This window comes from Macaca thibetana, chromosome 10 (assembly GCF_024542745.1).
Source record: "Macaca thibetana thibetana isolate TM-01 chromosome 10, ASM2454274v1, whole genome shotgun sequence".
Taxonomy (NCBI): domain Eukaryota; kingdom Metazoa; phylum Chordata; class Mammalia; order Primates; family Cercopithecidae; genus Macaca; species Macaca thibetana.
In genome coordinates, this window is record NC_065587.1 from 51,967,542 (window position 1) to 51,980,937 (window position 13,396).

At 52.6% G+C, this 13,396-nt stretch overlaps 2 long non-coding RNA genes across 4 annotated transcripts in view; both read right to left on the reverse strand.

Annotated features, from left to right (window-relative positions):
- Positions 1 to 13,396, reverse strand: part of LOC126964403 (uncharacterized) — a 298,069-nt gene that overhangs the window by 158,186 nt on the left and 126,487 nt on the right. The gene's annotated exons all lie outside the window — the stretch shown is intronic.
- LOC126964405 (uncharacterized) lies at positions 5,281 to 12,972 on the reverse strand. 2 transcript variants are annotated; one of them, XR_007729363.1, is made up of 3 exons: positions 12,867 to 12,972; positions 11,963 to 12,051; positions 5,281 to 5,620 (listed from the first exon to the last, which is right to left on the reverse strand). It is a non-coding gene; the product is annotated as an uncharacterized LOC126964405 (long non-coding RNA). The 2 variants fall into 2 exon arrangements; XR_007729362.1 differs by lacking the exon at positions 5,281 to 5,620 and adding an exon at positions 10,129 to 10,320.

Genomic DNA, 13,396 nt, shown 5'->3' on the forward strand with positions numbered 1-13,396 from the left:
AGAAACCCAGATTATGGGAGGACACTTGCATTGAAGGGCCTCCTCGTGAGCGGTCTCTGCACGTAGAAATCACCTTGCCGCTCAGGATTCAAAGCCCTGGCCTGGGACGTATTTCACAGGCTTGCAGGAGCAGACATTATGCATTAATGGGTGGCTCCATTGCAGGGAAACCTGGTGACAAGTGACTTCCTCGCCACACTTGGAACCGGAGCCCCGCCTAGCCTTTCCCATGGCCTGTCCAGAAAGTTAAAGGCAGGCAGCACTTGAGCTCTGGTCTTCCGTCCCCGCAGCCTTCACTGTCCCCCCACCACAGGTGCCTCTGACCCTGAGCCACTTCTCCAGTGGCCCGTCATAGCACTTCTCCCTCTCCAGAGCCACGGCCTGTTTTACATGAGATAAAAATCTGCAGACAAAAGCTCTTGCTGCCCAGAGCATGCGTTCTAGAACTCAAATAAATAAATGAGCAAGAAACTGAGCGTGTGCAAAGGTAGCCATGCTGTGGGGAAAAGAAGGTGGAGGGAGGATAGTAAGGGGATCCCAGGCTCAGGGAGTAAGAGGGGTCAAGGGGATCAGGAAGAGTTGGGGGGGTCTTCATGCCTCAGAGCTGGGGGAGATTAGAGTGGGGATGAGGGAGGACTTGGGTCCTGGGCTTCCTGGCTGCTGACATGACCAGGGATAGAGGGGAGATAAGAACAGTCTGCCAGGTTCCAGGTAGGCGATGGCAGAGCCACGGCTGTGAGCAGACAAGGGAGCTCGGTTTTGCAGGAGCCCAGAGCTCTGGGCATCTCTTCCATCCCACCTCTGGGGCTGAGCCTGGAGGAGCCTGGAGGTTCCATGTTGTTGCTGTGGAATTTCAGGAACCACAAGGGCTGCCCAGGGGCCAAAGCGTCTCCTATGACCTCCCCCTACCCAGCAGAGGGAGCACCTGGGACCCTCCTCTTTTGGAACACTCCTTCCAGAGGCAGCTGCAGGTGGATTCTCATCTGACAAGAGACAGCATCACTCAGAACTCCTAGAAAGGCCATTGATTAAATGCCACAGAGGACAGCAGTGATGAGGTCTGCGGAAGGCAGTGCAAAGCCAGAGGCAGGGCCAGGTGATGGATGGCCCCTGCTGTCAGAAACGCCCCAGGCCCCACTGCTCCCTGCCCTTGGGCAGGTCACTCTGGAGTTTAAGAGTCATTAAGAGAAGCAGTTCCTTTTTATAACCAGTTCTCTTTTCTCTCTCAGGTGGTTCTGGAATAAAAACATCATGAAAGCGATGTCAGGTCACCAGGAAGAAGCCGCCACAGGTGAATCTGGCTTCAGAGATGGGGACTCCTGAAGTGAAGCTGGAAGTGAAGGCTGCCTTTAGCTGGCTTGAAATGCAGGAGAGGAAAATACTGCACAGGCTGGTCTCCCTGTGCCTGGGGATGGAGAGGTCTCCTTCCCATCCAGGGCTACTCAGAGCCCTCTTCAGGGTCCCTCAGTGACTCCATCAGGCCTGAGAACATCCTCTGGGATAGAGAGAGGAGAAAAAAACAGAGATTCATCCAAAGCTCTTTGGAATTTAATAATAAAGGAGATAATAAACAGGCAAGGGGGCCAGGCGCGGTGGCTCATGCCTGTAATCCCAGCACTTTGGGAGGCCGAGGCAGGAGGATCACTTGAGGCCAGGAGTTTGAGACCAGTCTGGGCAACATGGTGAAACCCCATCTCTACTAAAAACACACAAATCAGCCAGGTGTGGTGACGCAGGCCTGTAATCCCAGCTACTTGGAAGTCTGAGCCATGAGAATCACTTGAACCCAGGAACTGGAGGTTGCAGTGAGCTGAGATCACACCACTGCACTCCAGCCTGGGCAACAGAGTGAGTGAAACTCTATCTCAAAAACAAACAAATAAATAAATAAAATAAAATAAACAGCCAAGGGTTCCCGTGCCCCAAGAGGGCCAGTAAGTGGTCGTCATGCCCCCAGAAGGGCAGGCAGCACCGTGCCAGCCATAACATGGAGCACTGCTCCATTGACCAGACATAGAAACAGTGTCCGGCCATGCCACTGTCCGGTGGAAATCCTTGGAGTCTGTTTTCACTTCTTCCTGCTGGAATGGAAGTCCAGGGACACAGCCCAGCTTCCCCCAGGCAGGCGTTCTATTCTTCCCTCATTCTTTTTTTTTTTTTTTTTTTGGTTGTTAACATTATGATATGACTACTTGGGAAAGATGACTCACATTTACTTTGGTTTTAATTCATTTATTCAGACCCGTTTCACTTATGTATCCACAATTTTCTGAGCAAAATATTTATTTATTTATGGAGTGACTTATCTGAGCACTGGAGCTGTGAGCAGACAGACCTGGCCTGGGCCCTCAGAGGGTGGGCATTCTGGTAAAGGAGGCACAATAAACAAGGAAATAAAAAAACAAGATTGGTGAAGAGGGTGAAAATGCTCTACAGGAAATGAAGTGGGAATTGAAAGAGCGAAGGGAAGAAAGGCCACATTGGATGGGGAGGTAAGGACGGCCTCTCTGAAGAGGTGAACTTTGAGCTCAGGCTGAGCACTGAGAAGACTCTAGCCCAGTAAAGGCCACCAGGAGCACGCCAGGTCAAGCGCACAGCAGGTGCCAAGGCCTGGCAGGCCTGGCCTGGACAAGTCCGGGGAACAGAGAGGACTCCAGGACTGGGGAGGTGGAGAAAGCACGTTGCAGGGATGCAGGAAGGGGTGCGGGGTATGGATCAGGCAAAGCCTTGTGGGACAGGGTGAGCCCCCCGGGGTTCACATGGGGAGCAGTGGGAAGTGATTGGAGGAGTTTATATGGTGGGGGCACAACACAGCTGGCGTGCATGTCTGGACAGCCACTGATTGGCTGCTGGGAAGGAATGGAGGGAATGGAGGATTAGGGCAAGAATGGAAACCGTGGGTCCAGGCTGAACCCAGACCTACAAGATGCGAGACCTCGTGCAAATGTATCTTTCCTGAGCCTCAGGTCCCTGTCTGTGAGTGAGGAAATCATGAGCCATCCTGAGGCTGTTCTGAGGATGTAATAAGAAGGCGCCCACAGCAGAGCCCAGCACACAACGATAACAAGCGAACCTTGACCTTCCTAGTCTCATGCCCGTGACCCAGGAGATAACTCAGACCAAAATAACGTGCCCTCGGGTTGCCTTATGGGTGTGCTTGTGTAGACCTGGCCCATTGATCCGTCCTTCATTCATTCTGTCTCGACTATTAGGGTTTCTTCAGGTGCTGAGAACGTGACCCTGGTATTAGGACTGCAAACTCTAATTGACGTCTCACCTGGGAAAGGCAGGGCAGCTCATTAAAGTGACTCAACCCAGAGCAGAGCTGTTAGGGAATTTGATGGTGAGGCCTGGGAGCAAACACCTGCCTTGCTAGTTCAACAAGAATCCAGGAAATCATCTTAAAACACAGGCCAGGCACAGTGGCTCACGCCTGAAATCCCAGCACTTTGAGAGGCCATAGGCGGGCAAATCACGAGGTCAGGAGTTTGAGACCAGCCTGGCCAACATGGTGAATCCCCATCTCTGCTAAGAAAATACAAAAATTAGCTGAGCGTGGTGGTGCATGCCTGTAATCCCAGCTACTCAAAAGGCTGATGCAGGAGAATCGCTTGAACCCAGGAGGCCGAGGTTGCAGTGAGCTGAGATCATGCCACTGCACTCCAGCCTGGGCGACAGGAAGAAAAAAAAAACCCATACCTTCCTTTGCTCAAGCAATGGCTTGACGATGGCTCCTTTGAGCTCCAACACCCCATTCTGGGTTTAACTGAAACTGACACACCTTGGCAAGGATGTCCAGTGGCATCCGCCTGTGGAAGGAATTGAAATGACACCATGAGGCAGCAGACGCACAAATCCTGGATGTGGGGCATCCCACAGAGCAACTGCTCCCAGGAATTCAACAAGCAGTGGCATTAAAAGTAAAATGAAGGAGAGGGGATCACTGTCAACCGAAGAGAAGTTAGAGATTAACAACCAAATGCCATGTGGTCCTTGTTGAATTTCTGGAAAAGCAACCAGAAAAAAAAATCTGTGCAACACCTGGGGGAATTTGAACATTAGACTTGATTAGGATATTGCAACTTTGTTAGAAAATGTCCAATTGAAGGCCAGGCACAGTGGCTCACGCCTGTAATCCCAGCACTTTGGGAAGCTGAGGCGGGTGGATCACCTGAGGTCAGGAGTTTGAGACCAGCCTGGCCAACATGGTAACTCCGTCTCCACTAAAAATACAAAAATTAGCCGGGCGTGGTGGTGCCTGTAATCCCAGCTACTCGGGAGGCTGAGGCAGGAGAATTGCTTGAACCTGGGAGGCAGAGGCTACAGTGAGCCGAGATCGCGCCACTGCACTCCAGCCTGGGCAACAGAGTAAGACTCCACCTTAAACAAACAAAAAAAGTCGGCTGGGCACGGTGGCTCACGCCTGCAACCCCAGCACTTTGGGAGGCCGAGGCAGGTGGATCACGAGGTCAGGAGATCAAGACCATCCTGGCTAACATGGTGAAACCCCGTCTCTACTAAAAATACAAAAAAAATTAGCTGGGCATGGTGGCAGGCACCTGTAGTCCCAGCTACGTGGGAGGCTGAGGCCGGAGAATGGCGTGAACCCAAGAGGCGGAGCTTGCAGTGAGCCGAGATCAAGTCAGTGCATTCCAGCATGGGCAACAGGCGACAGAACGAGACTCTATCTCAAAAAAAAAAAGAAAGAAAAAGGAAAAAAGAAAATGTCCACTTGAGGTCTGGGATTTGCTTTAAAATAACTTGGCAGAAAGAGGAGAAAGAGCTGGAAGGAAGGGGGCAAACCCTGAGAGCTGTTGAACCTGGGTGATGGGTAGATGATGATTCACTGTATGCCTGCAGTTGAAATATCTATAGTGATTGTTTAATTGTGCTCAGTCTATTTTTAAAGATTGGAGTTTTCTTGAGAAAGTGTTGCAGAATATTGCAGAACACCGCCCAGGAATTGTCATTGTATCATTTTTGCTCCTGCCCCTGTAGCCCGGCATGAACAGGGCATTTCACGTGGACATGAGGCTGGGACTGTAAAATATTACCAACTCTTCTGCAGATGTGGTTCTCTCTGCAACCCCCCGCCAAGTCCTGGATGCCAGGATGGGATTTTATTTGCACGCCATCTGAAGCTACCAGCTTGCTCACTACACAAGTCGACAGACTGACGTGACTCTATGCAGCGCTGAGCACAACAGCCGGGGCCTGTCAACCAGCTCGCCAGTGAAGAGCCAGGGGTATTTTCAAGCAGAAATAATGGGCCACCGTGACTTTTTAAAGAGATATGATTTATCTCTGGGACCGCATCCAGGCTAGAGCTGCTGGAGGACAATGACAGGCTCCTGGGCCAGCGAGGAGGCTTTCATACCTCGGCTTGTCTGCAGACGGAGGACAGCGGGGGCTTCTCAGGGCGAGGCACCCAGGAGTTGCGGTGATCAGCAGGGGACACAGAAAAGCAGCCAACTCTGCACCCTGAGGAGGGTGGAGATTTGGAGAATTTCTAATGAATTTGAACCACATGACGGTTCCTTGGAGGAACTGGGAGTCCAGGTGGGATCTTTGCAGGCAGGGTCATGTGGTTTGGTCGCCTTCATTACTCAAAAGCAGGAATCTGTGTTTGGGAAGATGTGAATTATGTACTTTTGATTGAAAACAGCTGCACACCCACAAATCCCTTTAGCCAGTTAATTGGACCATGACAGGCACTCCAGATGTCTACCCACATGCCCTTTTCTTACCAGCAGGACCCTGACGATCACACGCTCCCTGGATGGTGCCCAGCTCCCTGGCCACTCAGCCTGTGTGACACAGCTCTAGCCCAGTGGAGGGGGAGAACAGGCAGCTGCTAGGGATTCTGGGAAAGTATGGTCTCTTATGTAAGCCCCTTCCTGCTCTCACCTCCTGCTTCCTCCTCTCCCATCTGGAGGCAGACAGGAGGCCGAGCGTGGCAGCACCAGCAACCACAGGAGGCCTTGAGGTAAAGGCACCAGCTGAAGATGGCGGCAGAAAGGCAGAAGGAGCCAGGCCCTGGGTGGTATCCTGCGGCCCCACACCTGCCCTGGCCCCTCTGCCCCTGGACCTATGAATCTGGAATAAGGCAACTTCCCCCCGGAGATGCCACCGTGCCTGGGCTTCTGTGGCTTTGAGCTGAGCACAGCCCTGGGTGATGGAGAGAGACGGTAGTGGTCACCCTACCCAGCAACCACCTGCACAGGTATAAATTCCAGGTCAGCTGAAGCCCTCAAAGCTAAATCCAGAATTTATGAACCTTCTTCCACACCAACCACATCATCCTATGCCTTCAAGATTCTTTGCATGTGTGGCTGGGCTGTCCTACGAGTGCCGTTAGAGGAGGGAACAGGTCTTGTTGCCTCCTCCTGCCCCCGCTTCCCCTTCCGCATGACAGAACCTGGTGAGCATGTGAGGACTCACCCTCCCCGCCCAATCCATGTGTCTGGGGTGAGCTGACCCTGAACCTCAGGTCCCAGGGTGGACACGGGAGCTGGACCTAGCCTAGCCAGCACCACTTGCCCTGGACAACGATGGGCTCAGCGAAGGAGGGACCTAAGCTGACCGTTCGGGGTGACTCTCATGGGCCTTTGTGGGATCCACTCTTGTCCCTGGATTTGAACCTGAGAGTGTGAGGCGAGAGCTTCGGTGGGCAGCTGGCACCAGGCAGGGGCACCTGGAGCTGCTGGGCCTCCTCCTGGCAGCGGGTGGACACGTGGAGGCCAGAGACTTGGGGGGACAGTGTCCAGGGGTCAGACCCAGCTTGCCTGAAGATCGAGCATGAGTGCTGAAGCCTATTAATGCACTCTCAGCTAAGCCACCGGAGCCATCAGGTCTTTTGTCATTTATCCCCGAGAGAATCCTGCAGCTATTAGGGCTGAAACTTCACCGGCCCCTTGGGAAACCTCCAGCCTGCCCAGAAACCAAGAGAACATTTCCGCCTGCTGAGTTTCCCACCACGACCGTCCTCTGTGGGCCTCGCCCACCTCCTCGTGGGGCCATTTCCTTTGGATGAATTCACTGGGCTGTCGGGGAACCGCAGCTGGGGTTGGCTTTGCTCACTTCCGGGTGGGAGAACACATTTTGGTCTGTTTTAACACCTAAGTGACACACGTATGCCCTGCGTAAGGCAGAAATGGAAAGTTCCTATGTGCGGAGATCATCGTAGGCATCTTTGTTTCCGAGGTTTTGCTCAAAGAAAACAAACGTGCAGCCAGAGCTCCTTGCTGGGAGGTCAGACTCTACTGTTGCAGCTGCTCCAAGGGCTGACGTCCCTCATCCCAGGCCCAGGTTCCCTCGGTGGCCTGACGGCTCAGTCTCTCCTAAGGGCCTCTCCCCTCCCCCTGCTGACTCCGCTCCCCACCACCAAAGGCTCTGGCCTCCTGCGAACTTTGTTTCTGGGGATCAAAAAGGCCTCGAGGATCTTGCAGCTCTGTCTGCAGAGGCTGAAGGAGCAGCGATGTCAGTGGCTGTTTGCTAAACTACAACCAGCCACTTCCTTGAAGGGGGTAAAATACTGTGAGCCCCGAGAGAAAGTCCACTCACGGAGGTTCCAAAAGCAGAGAGGCCAAATGCCTCTGAAACACGAACCCACCAAACAACCTTCACAAACCATGAGTGTCAGGTCACGACCACAGGCGGGGCTGGCCGGGGGTGGCTGTTCCTAACAGCCTCTTTGTGTTTCTGTCCATGAAAAGACTCCACGACGGCCCCGTGGCTACTTCTGCGCTTCCTTTCTTCTCTGCTTCCTGGAGGCCCCTGTCCACTTCCTGTCCTTGTGGTCGGATACCCTTCCCAATTCCATGCTTCCGCCGGACCAGGGCTTCCCAGCCTTCCTGGGAGTGGGCTATAAAGCAGCACATTCCTCTCTTTTCTGTATGTCTGAGGTTTTCTGAGCCCTGTAGTTTTTAGCTGCCCAAAGATGACATGTCTCCCCAAACTTGAGGCCTGATCCTCCCACCAAAGACGCTCTATCCTATTACCTGCTCTCTTTTCATGTTGGCATTTACTATTTTCTGGAATTGTCTCGTTTAGTGACTTATTTACCTCCTTTAGTGTCTGACTCCCCAGACTAAACGTGAGCTCTGTGTGGTCTGAGGCTACATCTGTCTAATTCTCTTGTGTTTCCCTGGAGCCCGCAGCCATAGAGGGTGCCTGATAGGAGCTCAATCAATGTGAGGTGAAGAGGTGAATGAAGGAAGGATGGAAAGAATGAGTGGAGGCCTCTTGGTCACAGTTCCCCTTATTGTTGCTCTCTTTTTCTTGCTAGTGCCTGTCTCCAACTTGACGTCTTCTGGACTCAGAACTTTATAGGTCTGTCTCGTGTTGTTGAGTACAACTTTCTGCACATGGTGAAAATGTTCTGTGTCTGCACTGTCCAGTATGGCAGCCAATAGCCACATGTGACTATGGAGTGCTCAAAATGTGGCTAGTGTGATGGAGGAAGTGAATTTTTAAAGCTATTTAGTTTTAATTGATATAAACTGAAATAACCCCAGGTGCCCAGTGGCTACCATGGAGGACAGCGCAGGTCTTGATCTTCAATGTCATTTCGAGCTGTAACCTTTGAACCTCATCCTGCAGTCTGCCTACATCTGGCCCATCCAGACTCCTGGCTCTCACCCCACCATCAACCAGAGGGTCACAACCTCCTGCTAGTTCAGGGGCCCACAAGGATTGGACCGGGTCTTAATTTGATTAGAGCACCTGAGGCCATTTCAGTCTAGTCTTAGGTCAAAGGTTTCCCAACAATACAGGACAAATATGAATCTCCTCCTACAGCCTAGGCTCCCCCATAGCAGACCTCCAAAAGCCCTAAAAGTCACTGAGACAAAAGGGGGGAACTGTCATCTATCGGGCAGCACTCTTTTTTTTTTTTTTTTTTTTTTTTTTTGAGATGGAGTCTCTGTCACCAGACTGGAGTACAGTGGCACAATCTCGGCTCACTGCAAGCTCTATCGGGCAGCGCTCTTGATCACAAAGGACAGAACACCCACTCAAACTCAAATGAGCCAAAACATGAATATCTTCACTCCAGAAACTTAATGGCCCAACAGTATCTGACTACAGGCACAGCTGGATCTTGGTGCAAAATGACGTCATCAGGAAGGGATCTTTTCCATTTCTCAGGCTGGTATCCTCCTGGGTGGTCTTCCTTCTGGGTCACACAGTTCTCATGAGGTGGCAAAGATGCCCCAGCAGATCCTGATCATCCCATCAGCCCAGCAAGGACAGTAGAAAAGAGAAGCCTCTTCCCCAGTTCCCCAGCAGAAGTCCAGGGACTGACTCAGATCAGACAAGCTGGACTCACGAACCCACCTCCTGATGCCATCACTGAGTATGTTTGATTGGCTGGGTCTGGGTCATTTGCCAGTCTTGGAGCTGGGGAGCTGGGGGATTAAGAGTTGGGGAAGGAGGCCAGGCACAGTGGCTCATGCCTGTAATCCCAGCACTTTGGGAGGCCGAGGTGGGCAAATTGCTTGAGCCCAGGAGTTTGAGACCAGCCTGAGTAACATGGCGAAACCCAAATTAGCCAGGCATGGTGGTGCACACTTGAAATCCCAGTTACTAGAGAGGCGGGGGTGAGAGGATTGCTTGGCCCTGGGAGGTGGAGGTTACAGTGAGCCCTGATCAAGCTACTGCACTTCAGCCTGGGTGACAGAGTGAGACCTTGTCTCAAAAAAAACAAACAAACAGAGTGGAGGAAGTTTGTTTCTCACAAAGGGAAGCCCGCTAAGAACTAGCAAAACAGAGAGAAACCGTCCAGGTAGGTGAAACCCAGAGATGCCCCTTCAGGGTGTTCAGAAGACCCCAGCCCCATGTGATGCATGCTGCTCTCTCCTGCCTGCAGTGTCACGACAACTGGGTCTGGTCGAGTGGAGCCCCGAAGGAGCTGACATGTCCCCACCACAGGTGAACACAGCCCCATGCACCACGTCCATGTCCCAGGAGAACCTGCAAATGGATGGTCTGTGGCAGGGTTGAAAGTCTTGTTTGATTAAAAGCTGCTGTCCGCTCCTCTACGCATTCTAGATTGATCAATATCACATTCCCAGTACCCCCAGCCTTCCCACCAAAATAGATTTAACCTAGAAAGAGAAGTGAGTTGCAGAAAATTCATCATTTTTTTAACCTCAAAGGACGCCAGCGTGATGAATTTAAGCTTTGATTGGGGAACTTAGAGTCACAGAAATGGCCAAGTGGAGCCTGGAAACGTGAGTTCAGGTGGCCTGTTGTCCACAGTGGCATCAAGAGGGTCCAGGAGATTGTGTCATTTCTTCTCCCTTGCCTCAGTTCCCTTATCTGTAGAAGGGGGATGATGTGGTAACAGCAGTGCCTACCACACAGGGTTGTTGCAAGAATTAAGTGAGTGTATATGCTCGGCACATAGGAAGAATTAGCTACTATTTATGGAGCCTGAATGGCAATTAAACAACATTAATAACATGCATGTACAAACACATCTGCACACACACACCCACACACTGCAGACTTCCGCCAGGCGGGCCATCACCATGCTCTTCCTTAGGCCACTCCCTGACTTCTACCTAGGAGTGGGCCAGCAACTTAACATGGTCACTTCTCTTTGTACAATTCTCTGAGTTGGCCAAGCACCTTGACACATGTCACCTTGTCTTTGAGCCCCAGCAGTCGTGAGTGATGGATACTGGAGTATTGGTTCATGCCACAAAGGAAAAAACCTTGACCCAGAGAGGAGGCATCTCTCCCAAAGTCAGGTGCCTGGGAATAGCTGTATCAGGACTTGAGCCCAGGACTCGGATGCCAGGCTCACCCTCGGAGTCCTCAGCATCATGTACAGCCAGCACCTGTGGGCTGGGTACCCACTATAGGTGCTGGGGACACAGGTTCATAAGTCAGGTCGGTCCCTGATTTTCCTTGAGCTCACAACAGGTAAGGAGGGGGAGAGATGTTCCCCAAGTCAACACATGCTCAAGTTCATTTCAGATGGTGGTGAGTGATCCTGAGAAGAGGAAACGGGGTGACATGCTAGAAAGTGCCTTGGTGGAGGGGACTCCTGGGGACAGGGTGGTCAGGGAGGTGCTCACCCAGGAGGTGACACCTGGCAGAGCCCTGAAAGGTGAGAAGGGGCAGCCATGCACAGGGCTGGGGACAGCATCCAGCAGGAGCACAGTCGGTCACACAGGGTCCCTGGGTCGGGAATGAACCTGGTTGTTTGTGACACAGAAGGAAGGTCAGCGAGTCTAGGAGAAGAGGAGGAGGAGTGGGCAGGCCCCCGGCGCCTGCACGTCTGGAAGCATCGCCAAGTTTCCAAGCATCTTTCCAGGGCAGAGAAGCCTCCCCTCTGGGCAGGAGGGGCTTGCTTCACGAGCAGGAGGGGTGGGGGAGCAGGAGGGAGCCCTGATGTCCCGGCTGCAAGTCCAGGGCTGGAAAACCAGGTGGGCCTCTGCAGAGGCTGCTCCCTCCCCATCCGGTCTCTGCAATCTGGTTGGGGTATCTCAGACTGAGGAGCAGGAAGTGTGACTGTCACAGGCCAATGTCTGCTGACAAATCTCCCAGCCCAGGTGGTGGCCTGCAGTGGGCTTCCCAGTGCAAGGGGAGGCGGCTTTGGCAAGGGGGTTCCCTCCCCTTTCAATTGCCTGCTGGTTCTGCCCATGTGAAACTGAGCTGGTTGGCTGGGCTTCCTTGACTCTATTTGGTTTTCTTACTCTCTGAATAAAAGATGAAAAGTCAAAACATATGCATAATGCAGAATTATAACACTTGGATTTGTTTAACTTTATCCCTGCCGTTTCTCGAGTATTCTTGCACTTAAAGCACCCATTGTATAGGATAAGACATGCTTTGGAGAAAGTGATGTGACTCCCGCTTCCAGGAGTGGAAGGCATTTTTAACTCAGCTGTTCACAGTGTGAGTCTGCGTATGCGTGTATAGGTGAGTGTCATGTCTATGTATGAGTACTGACCGTGTCTTTTATTTTCAGTATTCTGATGCTCTGACATTTCCAGGCCTTGCCGACCCTGGACAGCATGCTCTTCCCATGCTTGCCAATTCCTAAGAGACAGGAAGCAACTCACCTGGAGCATGTCTTGCAAATGAAAAACCAGATCAAGAGCCCACACCCCAACCACTTCTTTCATTGGGCTCTCCCTCTCCAGGGCCAGGTACCAGACAACTAGGACAGCCCCTGTGTCCCAGAGTCTGGTGGAATGACTCAACTAACCACCCTAAGCCTGGTGACTCTGCCCGCCCATTCATTCCTCAATAAAGTCTCTTACTTATGTCTCACTTCCTCCCTCTTCCTCTTGAAAGAAAGTGTTCCCCGTGTGGCCCTGCAGAGCACGATTCCCCCGGTTCCCCGGTCCCCCGTGTGGCCCTGCAGAGCACGGTTCCCCGGGTTCCCCGGTCCCCCGTGTGGCCCTGCAGAGCACGATTCCCCGGGTTCCCAGGTTTCCCGTGTGGCCCTGCAGAGCACGATTCCCGGGGTTCCCCGGTCCTCCATGTGGCCCTGCAGAGCACGGTTCCCTGGGTTCCCCGGTTCCCCGTATGGCCCTGCAGAGCACGGTTCCCTGGGTTCCCAGGTCCCCCGCGTGGCCCTGCAGAGCACGGTTCCCTGGGTTCCCCAGTCCCCCGTGTGGCCCTGCAGAGCACGGTTCCCTGGGTTCCCCGGTCCCCCGTGTGGCCCTGCAGAGCACGGTTCCCTGGGTTCCCCGGTCCCCTGTGTGGCCCTGCAGAGCACGGTTCCCTGGGTTCCCCGGTCCCCTGTGTGGCCCTGCAGAGCATGCCGTGTCTCCCGCTTCTTGGGACCTAGAGTGTAATGAATGTCTTCCCACATGACAGTCCTTTCTGTGTCTGGGGATCTTACCTACCTGATTAAAGCAAATCCCTGATGAATAGAGTGAGTCTCTGTGTCCCATTCTGCAGGCATGCACACAACAAATACACACGTATTCACAGAGTCCCTTATGTGTGCTCAGACATGTGAACTTTGCATCACAAAACCACCGAGTGATGTCAGAGGTGCCATGAATCATAATGACAGCTCCTGGCCTGGTATCCAAGAGACCTCAACACGCTGCTAAGTCACTGTCCCCCACTATGAGAACCGGTCACTCTCTTTGAGCCTCCAGTTGAAGGGGACTAAATTAATCTAGGATGACCCATATTGTGCCGCAGCTAATGACCCAGTTCACCTCTTGTTAATTTTCTGCTTCTGGGTGTCCTGGGAACGGGTGGTGTTTACTCCGGTTGGGACAAACCTTTATTAATGAGCCGGAGTGTTGGCTGCCCTGGGCTGAGTGTTTTAATAGAAATCAGCCCATGGGCCAGGGCCTGCTGAAGTTGCAGAATATGAATAAGGCCCTTTTCTTTACCCTCTCTCCTCTGTCTTGATTTGCAT